Genomic DNA, 6,430 nt, shown 5'->3' with positions numbered 1-6,430 from the left:
TTTTTCAAAGAAAAATGGTATAAAAGTAATAGTGCGTATTTTCTCTCTTCACATACAAGTCACATGTTAATTCCCTATTATTTTAAAACGTCTATAACTTTTTTATATGATATTATTTAAAAAAATCACCATAATAACAAGAGTTTTTTATCTTTAATATGAGTATGATTTTGTTATATAAAATTAACACAAAATTTGCACCATTGTGTCTTTTTGCTTACCATTGTGTCTTTTTTTGTCATTGTGTCTTTCTGTTTGTCACTGTGTTTATTTCGTCATTGTTTCTTTCAACTCATCATTGTGTTTTTTTAATACTAATAACACCGTTGTGTAATAATATGTAAATATAATGATAAAAGAACAACAAATTATCTAATACATAAGACACAAAGATGAATATATATTACACAATAATTTAAAACGTAAAACACAATGATGAATGCATATAACACAATGACGTGAAACGTAAGACACAATGGTGAATACATTTAACACAAGGATCTGAAACGTAAAACATAATGAAAATTACATATTACATAATGACTTGAACGTATTACATAATGAACATAATATTATTTTTCTCAAATTAAGTGAATGTCATATGTCAATTCCGAACAAAAGACAGTGAACGTATTACACAATAACAACAACACAATGATAAGTAGAAATACAAATATTGAGCACAAAGACACAATGACGAACAAAAAGACACAGTTATATATTGTTTGTTTTAATTTTATTTTTAATATGAGTACCAATTGAAAAACACAATGACCAAAATCTATAACACAATGCATAGAAAACTCAATTAAAAACACAATGAACAATCAAATTTTACACATAAAAAACCCACTAATTATTTTTGATTTTTAAATAACAATATATATTCATATTAAAGATAAAAAAGCGCTTGTTATTATGGTAAATTTTTTTTTTAAAAAATGGTCGTATGAAAAGGTTATTGATGTTTTAAAATGATGAGCAAATTGACATGTGTCTTTCATATGAAGAAAGAAAGCCATCATAAATAGATTACTACCTTCATATGCTTCTCATCAATTTTTATTCTTAAATTAATCTGCATCATTCAAATATAACATTAATGATATTAGATTCATTCCCATCCCACTCATTATTTTCTCCTTTGTATTTTACACATATCCATGTTAATAACTTCTACACCCTAGCCAAAAGGATCAAAATACCTTTCAAATTAAACAAAAAATTGGATGGGTTAATGTCCCATGAAAAAAATAAAAAAGTTTTAATCAATTTGATAATTTGAGGAAAATCAGAGGGATTAAAAATTCCTTATATGTACTATCTTTAAAGAGTGATTCTTAATATGTTTCTTTAATATTCTTAATATGTTTCTTTAATGTTCAAATTCTCTTTTGTTCCCTACTTAACCAGTCGATGATGCTATGATAGGAGTTCGAGACAACATGTTTTAAAACCCGTCGCCTTCTCGTTATGTTAGCTTAAAACCCGTCGCCTCCCTACAATGCTAGTTCAAAACCCGATGCCTCCTCGTAATGTTAGCTGAAAACCTGTCACCTCCCCGTTTTTCTTAATCATATTATTATCCAAATTTCTATATACAAGAACTTAAAAACTAATAAATAAAAAATACTCAAATGTTTTTTTAAATTAGTTTAGGATTCATATTTTCAGTAAAGATAAGGTAAAACTTTTTTGTAGCTAACATGGCAGGGATTTTCATAAGCAGGTCGTGTGTAGTTTAACATTTTACGTGCTAAAAATATTCAAATATTTTTTTAAATTAGGTTAAACTGCCCTATATAAATAATATCTTTTTCTTAAAAATAATCATGGCGGGGATTTTATATGTTAAACTAACATGATGGGGATTTTATAGTGGGACATTTAAAAATATATTTTTAAATCATGGGTCAGCTTAAAAATACTCAAATATTTTTATAGATTAGTTTAGGATTTATATTTTTATAGGATTTTCATATCAAAAAATTGGTAAGATTAATTTTTAATTTAATAAGATGTTATAACCCGTTCAAGAGCTATCTGGTTTTGATAATACATATACCCGTAGTTTAACATTTTACTTGTACTTTTTTTTTGTTTCAAAAGTCCCACTACATTCTTTACAAAATCCATAACATCATTCATCTACTTTTACTCACGGTAATTACGTTCATCATATGGATATGTTTACACAAACATTCTTACTTTTTTTATGTATGTAAGCGCTTTAAAAAAACAAAAAGTAACGTACCCCATGAAAAGTATATAACACAGCAAGATTTTAATATAATAATAAAAAATTTTATGTTATTATCTCATTTATATTTTTTATGCAAATATTTAAACTTTTAGGTTGTGAGAAATGACTGCGTTTGTCTCCCTCACACCTCTTCCCTCTTCCTTTTATCTGCACTCATATTGCATCCCTTTGGTTACCAACCTCCAGATCCTTGTTATTTATTTTAACAAACCCTTAAAAATTCATGTTTATTTTAGCAAACCCTTAAAAATTCATGTTTTATATGTTTTCCTGCTGCATTTTTTTATAGTTTAATTTCTTGTTTTGTGTTGCTGGTGACTGTTTATTATATCTTTTACATATATAATAATCCATGGCTGGTCTAGATTTAGGCACTGCTTCTGGTTATACTCATCACAACAATCACCAACACCACCGGCTATTTTCGGGTACCTTCCAGCATCCCGATCAAGAGGAGGATGATGGTGGTGACCGTCAGGGTCTTGACCAGAGGTCGTCCAAGAGGTCGTCCACCAGGATCAAAGAACAAATCAAAGCCACCGGTTATAATTACAAGAGAGAGTGCAAATACACTTAGAGCTCATATTCTCGAAATTGGTAACGGATTTGATGTTTTTGAATCTATAGCTACCTACGCACGACGGAGACAACGCGGGATCTGCATATCATCCGGAAGTGGGATGGTGACTAATGTTAATTTGCGGCAGCCATCTGGTGGAGGCGCTGGGATGGCCCTCCAGGGACGGTTTGAGATCTTGTCGCTGGCGGGGTCTTTCTTGCCCCGCCAGCGCCATCCGGAGCCACCAGCTTGACCATATTTTTAGCTGGTGGTCAAGGGCAAGTGGTTGGTGGGAACGTGGTTGGAGAGTTGACCGCCTCGGGGCCGATAATCATAATTGCTTCTTCCTTTACGATTGTCTCCTACGAAAGATTGCCGCTAGATGAAGATGAATCGCCTGTTCAGATACAAGCATGCGGCAGCGGTGGTGGAATTACCGGCAACAACCCTTTTCCAGACCCATCTTCTGGGCTTCCTTTTCTTAACTTACCAATGAGCTTGCCACCAAATGTTCAGTTACACGCGGATGGATGGGGTGGTGGAAGCAATTCAGGCGGACGATCCAACCATAATAATAATAATAATAATAATAATAATAATAATAATCAGTTCTGACTTGAAAGATTATTTGTATGTTGTTAGATTGCTTCAGGTTGGTAAATAAAAGAAGATCTCTTCATTTGTCTGATAAAACTAAGGTTAGTAAGAATATGCGTGACAGTCTTATCTTCTTCCTTCTTCTTTTGTAATGTTTGGATACTTTGATGTTTGTTTCATTATCATCATGAAAATAGTTTTTTGTGTTCATCTTCAAGAGCTTATCTCATACAATTAATATTATCGGATTTTCAGAAAGTGTCTAAAACATGGTGTATCATGAGGACCAAAAATTATGAATATAAGGTTTTTGGTAATGGATTATTTTTGTTTTATTGCATTGTTTTCGGTAAATACATATAGCACCAAATAATATATCCACCTGTACGTACTATATTCTATATATGCAATGTAACACCCCACCCCACATAGGGTTGGCGTGTCACTAATCATAATATTTAAAACATAAGACATCATTTTACTATCAAATGTTTAAAATACAGAGTCCTAAAGTTAATTATTCATTATATATTATATAATTGTCAAATATAGCTGAACAAGAGTATGCTACAAAAATGGCTAGCATTTTATATTCAAATCATAGAGTTTAATTCTTTTTCTCCCTCTCTCTTCATACTCCACCCGGAGTAACCTGTGAACCTGCTATTAAAAAAAATTACAGAATGAGCCAAATGCCCAATACAGATAAAAGGCTAAAGTAAAATATTAACAATTATCAAGTAAGTAAAAGATTAACAATAACTAAGTAAAAATAAAATTTATCTATAACAATATTAAAATATAATATGTCATGATGTAAAATGATACGATACAAGTATGCAAGCCAATAAAGTAGTTCGTATCATATGGATGATACCCACGAGCCGAAACATATAACAACGGTGAGCTACATAGGTTGCAAACTATGTACCCAATAGTGCGATGGTGGGTGTTGGCATACAGCTACCATCCACAAATATCAAATACATATAAACCTATGATCGACCCATACGCCTCCTAATAGCTATGGGCCACACTTGCCCTGAAGAGACGCCGTGCATGAACTAATCTCTCCGTCACGGAAGGAGCACACAACATCGATGCCACAATGTTGTGCCTGTGGGACACTCCACAGGAAGCGTAGAACTCAGGGTACCAGAGTATAAGCAAAAACAAGTAACACGCTCAAAGTAAAAACAATGCCAACAAATATCTATACCGTGTAATAAGTAAGGAACATGCGATACTGAGTACAAACTTGGAAATTTATCGCATGCATAATATCGAACCAAATTTTGAGTCCAAACAACCATAGCCGGATCTTGAAGCAAAATAAATTAGATCCGATTAATAATCCAAAAACGTTTAGGAGTTCCAAAAGAAAGAATCATCAACGGGGTTTTAACAATTGAGCACGATAATAACAAGTGGAGGGGTAAGAAGCCGTACCTTGAAAGATGATCCACTATGATGTAAGACTTGTTATTTTCAGGGGGGTGGGGGTTATTATGCTAACCTACAAGTAGTTTATGCTTGATTAGATTTATATATATATATATATATATATATATATATATATTTAACGTTTGGACTATAAATATTAATTAGCTTTCCAGTGACATAAGCTATTAAACATAAACATGATATCATTAATAATATGGTTTCCATTATTTAGTTCAAGTGTTAAATTATTATTCATGATAGTTTATAATAAGGTATTAAAAGAAAACAAGCTTTGTTGTCAATTTTACTTCAATTTAACATCATGGTTTTTATATAGTTTAAAAAGTTACAAAAGATTGTTCATTATTAAATGTCATTTAGTTGGGTATGTCTTATATAGTTTTTATACATTAATTTATTTATATTAATAAGTATATATAGAATTTGAATTTGCTTAGTGATGCTCTTCATTATTTTAAACATATAATTATTTTATGCATATATATTATAAGATGCCAATACTTAACGTTAACAAGAATAAACATAGATTTATTGTTAAGACTTTTGATAAAATATGTGCATGGTACAATAATACAAGAGATGCTATGGGTAAAAAAAATGACTCTGGTTGAAAGTGTTATGGGTAGAAAAATAGGTGTTTTATATTAAACAATTTGAAAACAAGAACATAAAAGTTTTCTTTTCATTAATTATCAATATTTTTACTACAGAGCTTTGAAACAAAGGAAAATCTAGCATGCCTTGTCTTCATCCTTTTTGTTTCAGAATTTAGGAAAAGTGAGTCGGTTCATCAGTAAAAACTATCAAGTATAAACGCATCACACGAATCAGTTTAGTGGGTAGGTTACTCGATCGCAGCGGTAGATCTGAAAGAAAACGGCGGGTTGCTGGAAGTGATCCGATAACTACGGTTGGGAGTTTCTATGGTGCTTCTAACGGGGTTTTCGGCTTTGAGTTTACGCTGTTGTTTTTGCTAACATGAAACCTTGATGTTTGCCTGAGTATTTAAAAGAAAGCAGAGTGTGGAGGGAGGGAGAGAGAAAGGATGAGGGAGAGTTTGATGAGAGGTTCATTGGGTTTTGATCTAGATTTATAGGAGGTGTGACTTGGTTGTTGATAAGCTTGTCGGAGATGGCGGCGGTTGCAGGTGGGTGCCGGAGTGCAGGTGGGTGGCGGAATGCAGCGGCTGCGTGCGGCGTTTGCAGTGCTCCACCACTGTTCAATTTTCTTGCTGCATGCATCTGTGGTGCATTTAATGGACTGACATTTCTTTTGTCCCATGCTAGATATATTTTCATATAATAATTCTTAATTTGTTTTTTTTTTCCTTTTGTATACTTCATTTTTGTTGAACGATCAACTAATTAACGCCGAGTTCTCCGTACACGGCATTCATTGGCTAAAGGTAGTCCGAGCCGGCCACGTGTCCGGACAGACAGAGCCCCTAACGGTCCAACCCATATCCACTCATGTTACGTTTCTTTCTTTCTTTTCTTTTTTTTTTTTCTCTTTTTTTATGTATTATTATTATTATTATTAGTTAATGG

At 32.4% G+C, this 6,430-nt stretch overlaps 1 pseudogene; it reads left to right on the top strand.

Moving 5' to 3' along the window:
* The first annotated feature begins 2,608 nt into the window (after positions 1-2,608).
* Positions 2,609-3,437, top strand: LOC143605671 (AT-hook motif nuclear-localized protein 23 pseudogene; annotated as a pseudogene).
* The last annotated feature ends 2,993 nt before the right edge of the window (positions 3,438-6,430 follow it).

Source organism: Bidens hawaiensis, unplaced genomic scaffold (genome assembly GCF_021521415.1).
Source record: "Bidens hawaiensis isolate Kalapana, Puna unplaced genomic scaffold, B.hawaiensis_p1.1 tig00070760_1, whole genome shotgun sequence".
Lineage (NCBI taxonomy): Eukaryota > Viridiplantae > Streptophyta > Magnoliopsida > Asterales > Asteraceae > Bidens > Bidens hawaiensis.
Note: the sequence above shows the minus strand (reverse complement) of the source record. Positions and strands in the feature narration are given on the sequence as shown.